General features: G+C 31.9%; 1 protein-coding gene across 10 annotated transcripts in view; it reads right to left on the bottom strand.

Annotated features, from left to right (window-relative positions):
• Positions 1-9,108, bottom strand: part of LOC117169116 (probable tRNA N6-adenosine threonylcarbamoyltransferase, mitochondrial) — a 210,974-nt gene that overhangs the window by 145,569 nt on the left and 56,297 nt on the right. For 4 of the 10 annotated variants that reach the window (XM_033355279.1, XM_033355278.1, XM_033355284.1 and 1 more), the window contains one exon: positions 1,752-1,871. The exons of the other annotated variants lie outside the window; for them this stretch is intronic. The gene's annotated coding sequence lies outside the window, so the exon portion shown is untranslated. The remainder of the gene's footprint in view (positions 1-1,751; positions 1,872-9,108) is intronic. 10 annotated transcript variants of the gene reach the window in all.

The following is a 9,108-nucleotide window of genomic DNA, read 5'->3' as shown; positions in this document are numbered from 1 at the left end:
AATAGCTGAAATTGACTTTAATGATTCAAAAAAATGACACTCGTGATAGCAAACATCGCGTCCCATTATCGCTCACGTCATACTGCTCATTCACTCTCCCTATCTTTCCATTCATCCGCGCGAGGAGTCACATAATTATTTAAAAATTCCGGTCCTATATCGGGGCATCCTAAATAACCGTCCGAATCGGATGAACCTTCGCAGCATATGGTTTGATGAATTCGGCACATGAACTTGTAGCCAGAGGACCGAAATTCAAAATATGACTGAATGTTTGTTGGTATATCGCCGGTGTTTAGGAGAACGAACCCATAAATTATATCGCTATGAAAAAACACTTCTTATCGTAACGCCATGAAAAAAACGGATCCCCATAAAATGCGGTGAACAAAAATATATGTTAGTAAACACTGTAAAAAATACATATTAGTATACTCTGTGGAGAAAACACGTCTTGTATAAATACTGTGAAAAAAAACCCGCATCATGGAATTACCGTAGTAAAAAACATATTTTAGTAAACACAATTATTGCAATAGTAAACAGTGCATATAATAATTCACATATTAATTATTTGACAGAACCAAAGTACATAAATATTGTGAGGTTCATAAAGTTTGTAAAGGTCATGAATGTTGTTAAGCAAAACTGGATAAGTTAAGATATTCATGGGATAAATATTTGTGTTACTGCATAATCGAAGTTTAAAAGTTCGTCTTGCATTATATTTGAAAATTTATCATTTATAGTATGTATGAATGTTTAAATACATAAAGAAGTTTAGAAAATTGCAGTGAGTTTTTATTATTTCCACCCAAACTATCTGGCCCAGCCAGATGTATAAATATATAAACAACACGTAAACCCAGACAATATGCAACTGACAGCGTAAAACACACGATTTTAACTGGATATTTATTTATAGTTCTTTGCATAGTTCACCAATAAAACTTTTGTTTACGACAAAATGATTATCACAGTCTTTTTCTTGGAATAAAACAGTTGAATTAAAAGTTTTAACGAATACGGTTTTTTCGTTCCCGGATTTTTCACAAATAAGGTTTTTTTCACGGCTTTTTCATGAGTAAGGTCTTTTTTCACAGCGCTTATAGGAATAAGATTTTTGCTCAGAATTGACCGAAATATATATAATTTCGTAGCCTTTTACTGAGATGTGTTCTTCTTCACGGTGTTTTAAAACAATATATTTTTTTCACAGCGACTTTACTGTATTTCAAATGTGTTTGGTAACCTACAGATATAAGAATTATTATGATCGCGCATGATAACACATTTTTCAATGAGAAACGAAATTCGTAAAATGTGTTTTCCTATGTGTCTTTTGACCTTAAAAATAGGTTTACATTCAGTGTCCTGAATAGGACAGGTGAGTGACGTAGGGTTATCTTCAGAGGATATTAGAATCAGACTTTCTACTTCTAACAGTTCTATTTCAGCATGAGCCATTTCATCACAGAGGAATATATTTAATACTTGAATGAATTGTCCTCTTTTGAGTGAAAAGACAGTATCATTAACTTTTGAGCGCGTTCGTAGAATACAGAGCTTATAAATATGTTTCTAGCAATACATCGTTAGAATGTGACTTCAGTTCCAGTCCGTGAACCATTTTACATTTTTAGCAGAATTTCAGATCTTATTGCTGATAAAAAGAAATATAGAGATATATAATTAACGTTTCATTGACGTTAATTATTACAAGAGTATAAACATGAAATATATCATTTTACCTGTATTTAAAGCAATATTTAGCTCACTATTTCGCCGTCAAACTGTTTGCGGATGTACTACTTTCCGATCTTCAGAAAAATCTAATCTACTTTTCTTTCCTTTACTTTCAAAACTCATCGCTGAAAACACAAAAGAACTGTATATATATTGATTTTCATATCTAATTTGCAGTTGGTCTTACCATTTCATTGATGAAATGAATTTAATTTCTATGACTTAATAGTTTTGCAAGTTAATCGTGTAATAACCATGATATTAATAATAATAAATCATTTTTCTATCACTGAAATGAGAACGAAAATTCAACACGAAACATACTTTATAAAAAAATAAGCCAAAGGAACAAAGGACTACATTTTCAACAACAAAAAAAGTTAATTTTTAACCAAAAAGTTGCTGTTTTAACCAAAAAAAGGACATTTCAACCAAAAAGAATAAAAGATTAGTTTTCCATCAATAATGAAGAATTTTCAACTAAAAAAGAAAAAAATTTCAACAAAAAATATGACCTTCCGCGAAGAAAGGGACCTGATACGGAAAAAATCGATTTTTAGTTTTTTACGCCCATCTATAGTTTCTTATTTGCTCTTTCATAATAAAAAATATTATTTCTATAACTGAAAAATTCTTATTCAACTGCAAAGTAAGACCCTCTTATGGAGTTCTAGTGTTGGAGCACATTTACAATAGCTCCTTCTGTAAAATGAAGCCGCTCATATCAGGTCTATCAGCCTATATCAGGTCCCTTTCTTCATGGACGGTCACAAATGGGAAAGTTGCATTTTCTGGTAAAAAAATTAATTTTAAATAAAAAACAAACGAATTTTCAACAAAATAGTTTCAACCAAAGAGATGAACTTTAAAAAAAATTAACAAAGTGGTTCAACTCTTACACAAGTAGTTGAATTGTTAATTTAAAAAAATTAATTTTCAGTAAAAAATGGAATAGCTACATTTACAGATTAAAAAATTAGTTTAAGAAAGATGAGTCTTCGACAAAATAGGTAAACTTTCAACTAACGAAATGAATCTTTAACAAAAATGATGAATATTAAACTGGAGTAGTTACATGTTTAATTTAAAAAAATGAATTATCAACTAAAAAGATCAATTTTCGATTAAAATTTTACACAGCCATACAAAAAAATCTTTTTCCGGGTCTGTAGATCAGACCATGTTCACTACATGTTTACTATATTTGTGAAGCAAGCGTAATGTGGCCACTTACAGGCCATACGACCTCCGCACATGTACTCTCCGCAGCTGGGCCGACATGAAACTTTACGCCCGCTACATTAAACTTTACGCCCAGTACATGAAAGTTTACGCCCGAAGGAGAAAATTATATTTATCTTTAAACAAATTACATCTCTGTACCCAGTCTCCCTTCTGCTAAGTACGCCATTTCTTCCTTTCACTTCCTTTCTCGGGTTCAGCGACCTCAAAAACATGTATAAGATATGATCTTATCCCCAGACTCGGAAAAAAATTTTATGAGATTTTTTTAGATTATGTTAGGACCCTGACGTACTGGGGATTTTGGACCTCGGATTCGCATTCAGCGTCCCCTAAAACACATAACAAATATTATCTGACCCCTGGACTAAAAAATTTTTTTGAGGTTTTTTGAGATTACATTAGAATCCTGACGCACTGGGGTTTTCGGGACCACGGATTCGGATTCAGCAATCCGAAAAACATAATAAACATGGTCTGACCTCCGGATTCGAAAAAGATGTTTATCACGTTTTTTCACATTATGTGAAAACTCTGACGTGCTGGGGTTTTTGCACATCGGATTCGGATTCAGCGATTCCAAAAACATATAGTAAACATGGTCTGACCTCCAGACCAATAAAAAGATATTTTTGTTTGGCTATGTTATGATTCTTCAACAAAGAAAACAGATTTTTTAATAAACTGCTTCAAGCTTCACACAAATAATTGAATTTTCTACCAAAAAAGATTAATTTTCCACAAATAATTTAAACAGTAGATATTTCAAACAAAAAGGATGAAATTTAATAAAATTGGTCAATTTGCAACCAAAAAATAAAATTCTTAATAAATGTATAATTGGCAGGAGAAAGCTACTGAAAAAAAGCAAAAATACAAGGAAAATAAATTTTATTTAAAAAAAATATTATATCAGGGTAGCCCTAAGCTTCATTTTCAAAATTCTTTTACTTTACTCTGATCAACTTTTCATTTGCACTGACCATTAATATTGAAACTCCAGAATGCTAATCTTATATGATTTTTGGCATATAATCTATTATAAACGGAATAAAACAATTTTAAATTAAAATAAAAAATTTTCAATTTCATGATCCTCGACAGTTATTTCAAATGCCTCGGACCAATAAAATACACTGCCTTTCCCCTGATTTTTCTAATTTGAAAAATTTTAATGAAATTTGTGTTAAGTTGAAAAAATGAACTATTTCACTTAAAAATTTTTTTATTGCAAATTTATTTTTTTAAGGGCATGCTCTTCAGTGACTACGTGACCACACTATTCCCCGGTTATGAACTTTTTTTGTGTTCACTGTGTCGACACGGGTTCAGATATTGTGTTTAAACTTTGACAGATAAAATAAAAAGCACTATAGAACGTTTACATACATCAATATATTGGTAATTTTAAAGAAAGTTTATTTACCAATTGATGGAATAGGATATTGCCATTCGAGTTATAGCACTTTGCAGATCATTTTTAGTTTGATGCATTTCAGATTTTTTGATTCGCTCATATTGAGCACTGACACCAATTTTATACTGAATCGTCTAAAACTTGAAATAATTTAATATAACCAATAAAATTTGCACATTCGTTACAAATCAACAAATAAGTATCTGTACACACGTAACCTATCATTATTTTTTGGGTATTTTTAGCGATTTATGGCGGAGCAAAAAAGAAACTTTGAACGTCGATAAAGTCGAGATCAAGTGACTAAGATCGTTCATGAAATTTTTGTGATGTCGTAAAGATGTCGTAAAGACGTCGCCAAATTTTGTGCCCACTGGGAGGTTACGTGTGTGCAGATACTAAATCTTTTATTTGCAACGAACGTGCAAATTTTATTGCTTATATTAATTTTTTTAAGGTTTAGACGATTTATTCCAAAATTTGTGTCAGTGCTCAATATACGCGAATCAAAAAATCTGAAATGCATCAAACCAAACATTATCTGCAAAGTGCTATAACTCGAATGGTAATATCTCATTTCATCAATTTATAAATAAACTTTCTTTAAAATTATAAACATATTGATGTACACAAACGTTCTTTAGTGTCTTTTATTGAATCTGTAAAGTTTTAAACACGATATCTCAATCCGTGTGAACACAGTGAACATCAAAAAATTGCTCATAACCGGGGACTAGCTTGGTCACGTGGTCACCAAAGAGCATGCCCTTAACGGAAAATTAGACTACTCCATGTTTGATTAAGCATTGATCTTTAGTTGAAAATTGAACTATTTGGTTTAAAATTCATGTATTTTGTTGAAAATTCGACGTTTTAATAGAATATTAATCTCCTTTGTAAAAAATGATCTTTTTTTTGACAGTTCATTTCTTTGATTTATTGGTATTTATATTTATATTAGCCATATCTGATGTATACTAAGTATACTCAACTTTGCGTGATCTAGTTTGTTGCAAGAAACGCTCGGTTTTACGCGCTCTGACGGGCGGAAGTTTGAATTACAAGGCTGTTAAAAAGATTTCTAACAATTCCATCGTTTTTCCTTTAACAAAGGAATTCTGCAACGCAAAAGAAGTGGAAACTTCTCTTGAAAAGGTCAGTGGTTCCTTTATAATTTTCAATTCCTCTCTGGTTTTAGGTACACAGGGTTTAAAGTATATAAGATTCTATACACACGACAGGGGCTCAGGGGCCGTGCGAGAATAATCCACTTTGACTAAAAATTGATCACTTTTAGTTAAAAATTTCAAACTCTTCAATTTGCCATTGAGAATTCATCTTTTTTTTTGAAAATTTAACTCTTTGATACCAAAATAAAAGAAAAAATGATTTTTTTTTTAAATTAAAACCTTTAAAAATGTTTTATCCCTTAGGGTTTTACTTCGTACATTAAAAAAGTTTTAAGTAAATACTGTTTTTAGTGCTTAAACTATTTCAAATTATAGGCGATGGCAGTTGAATAATTTTGATTATGTAATATTAGACAATGTTTAGACGTTTTAAATTCTACCTTTTAAATAATTTCTACATATTTTTATGGATTCTTACGATTTGCAAAAACTTCAATGTATTTGAAGTGTTTTTTACGAATTTCTAGAGAAATTTAGGGAATAAAATAAATTTCGTGTGGTCTTTCTACTTTTTCTTTTTCGTAGTTATAAAATGTTACTCTGATCTTTTCCTTTACTGCGTATTACATTTTTTGAATATTTTTCATTCCTTTTCCCTTTTTATCCTAGTTCAGATGTTTACAATGATTTAACTGAATTTAATTTGAAATTCTACAATTAAAAACTGTTAACAGCTTCCATTTTATACGTGTGAGTTATTGAAAGTTTGAATACATTATTTCTGAATAAAAAAATGTTAAACTTAAGTTTTAAAAGTTTAAAATTCAAGAGTTCAATTCTGAATGCTTTCATTTGCAGTTGATTTTTTATTACTTAAAAACAAAAAATGTTTACCTTTAAAATTTTTGCGAACAGGGAAAAAACCGGGAAATGGCCGGGAATTTTTTTCTTTCATTAGAATGGCCACACTGAATATTATTTATATAATTTTTTATTATTGTTGCTATTACAAATATATTCTGCTTCCAGATATTACAATCTTTTTTTGATACAGATAGGAAAAGATAAAGCAACAATTTGGTCTATCCTGGGAAATATGGGATGCTTAATCAACAAACAAATTTGTGATCTGAATTGTATTCGAAAGACTATTTCAAAAAGAGTTCAGGCTAAAATAAAATATAAACGGATTGTGCCTTTAGATAATGATTCATCAAGAGAGGAAAATAATGGAGATCAAGATAAAGATCTAGAAGAGAGCAGAAAAGAAGAAAAAGAATGAGAAGGAAAACAGTGACAGCGAAGAGGATAGTAACATTGAAAAAGAAGAAAAGGCGGCTAATAAATATGGTGATCTTGAGGTAGAAAAGGATAAACATGCTAAGAGTATTGATTATTCTAATAGCGAAAAATCTGAATATTAAAAATAGATTCAACACAAATTTAAATGTATGATATTTCTTTCCTTCTGTAACTAAAAGACGCATAAACGCCGGGTAAGATTTCATGCAGAAGCCGGACACAAAAACCGTATATAATTTCGGATAAAACCGGACAGCCAGCGGCCATGTAAAGGCGGATAAACTTCAGACAGAGGCGTTTGTTAAGCGGATTATAAATTTCAGGTTGTAATTTGGCAGACAGAAACCGGATAAGGCCGCGTAGACTTCCATGTTTCATCTTAAACATTCATTCACTCTTTTTTAATGCCAGGTAAAAGCCGGACAGGCTCAGACATGAATCCCTTTTGGACTTGAGAAACGAAAATAAATATATTATTTCTGGTTCTATTTGGCACACAGAAACCGAATAAGGTTGAGTAAACTTCCACTTCTTAACTTAAAAATTTTGCCACTTTTTTAATGTTGAGGAAGATGCAGGCATATACAGGAACCGCTTTTGGACTTTTGAAACAAACTACATATTATTTCTGGTTCTAATTGGGGGACAGAAGCCGGATAAGGTCAGATCCACTTCCACTTCTTAAAAATAAATATTTTGCCACTTTTTTCAATGACATGGTGCAAATGGCAAAAAGATGAACCTTCAAATTGCCTACAAGGACCAATCCTCAGACTCCGAATCCGGGCTACTTCTAGAAACAGCCTGGTGGACAATCCTTACCCAGCGGAATCCGCGTAGATGGTTTTCGTTCTGGGCGCTTCAATTGTAGTGCTTACATTCACCAGATACTTTTTGTATTTTTGATGCCCTTTCCCTTCTCGTTCTTAATTCAGTAAAGCGATACACAACTAACAAAAAAGCACGAACATAACCTACAAATGCATCGAGATGTCAAACATAACAGGGGAGTGGGTGGAACACATGATACAGCAAACAGCACCGTGCATGTGTGCAGGACTGCTCGAGGGTATCCTGGAAATATCATGGCAAACATTAACGAATTATTGGATGTTCGTAATTCCACCTCTGCTTACGAAATACATAGGATGATATCACTCGTTACTATTCCTTCGTGCCCGTACACATAAAGGACGTGATCGAAATGTTTGCGCTTGAAAAGATACCTTTCTTTTCTGTTCTCGGATTCCACGACAAAAAATGCTGAAAAAATATGATACGTCAAGAATTTACACAATACTAATACGCGTTTTGCGTGCTCGCCCGGTTATTTGATCTAGGTCTTCTTCTTTTTCTATAATTTTCAATTAAAAACTCTGTCATCGTGTACATTCATAATTTTTCTACAGTCGAGCCTCTCAATAGGGCGCCTTCTCCTCAACTGCGCTCGAACCTTACCCCGACCTTCTAGGCTCCGCGTTGACCGAGGGAGATTTCGAAGCATTGCCTCTCAATAGGACGCTCGTGATGAAAAAAAATCTGCCCAAGCATTGTACTTATGTACATTCATATGTCACATCGTAGCAAGCATGTATTGAGAAATAATTATATTATGCAATTATAAAATAATATCACATACACAGTTTGATAATTTTATTCATCATTGTAATCCAAGAGAAATTTTTTTATTCGGAAGCTTAAAGAATTTGCGTTTTTTTCTTTTCTGTTCATCAGGCAATCGTATGAAATGAATAATTCAGCTGAGCAATTGTTAAAATGAAAATATACATACCATAATAATTCGTTTAGAAATTATGTAAAAATTAGTGCAGAAGGTATTTAACAACAAACGGTCATTTTGTATCCCACCTAGTACGTAAGTGTATGAGGGTGTTCCAAAAACGCTTTTCGAGGGACAGGGCAAGCCCCCCCCCCCCAAAGTTTCATTTCTGGAGGAAAAAAATCCGTAATTTTTTTGTTGAAATTCAAATATTAATGGATCAAAGAGGAGTTTCTATGAAATAAAACCAACTATTATATTTCATTAAAAAATACGATTATTTAAAAAACAATTTAGGAATAAATAATTGTTTAAGTAACTTAAATTAATTTAAACAATTAAAATTTTTTAAAAAGTCATAGGAGATATTGAAGTTGTCCGTTAGTAATTATTTTTATGAAAAGAGAGTCAGAAACTGGTGAAAATTAACAATAATACGTAAAAATATAGTTTTTCTTATTCTTGGGTCATTTTTGGAACGCTGTGGGCGG

This window comes from Belonocnema kinseyi, chromosome 3 (assembly GCF_010883055.1).
Source record: "Belonocnema kinseyi isolate 2016_QV_RU_SX_M_011 chromosome 3, B_treatae_v1, whole genome shotgun sequence".
NCBI lineage: Eukaryota > Metazoa > Arthropoda > Insecta > Hymenoptera > Cynipidae > Belonocnema > Belonocnema kinseyi.
Note: the sequence above shows the minus strand (reverse complement) of the source record. Positions and strands in the feature narration are given on the sequence as shown.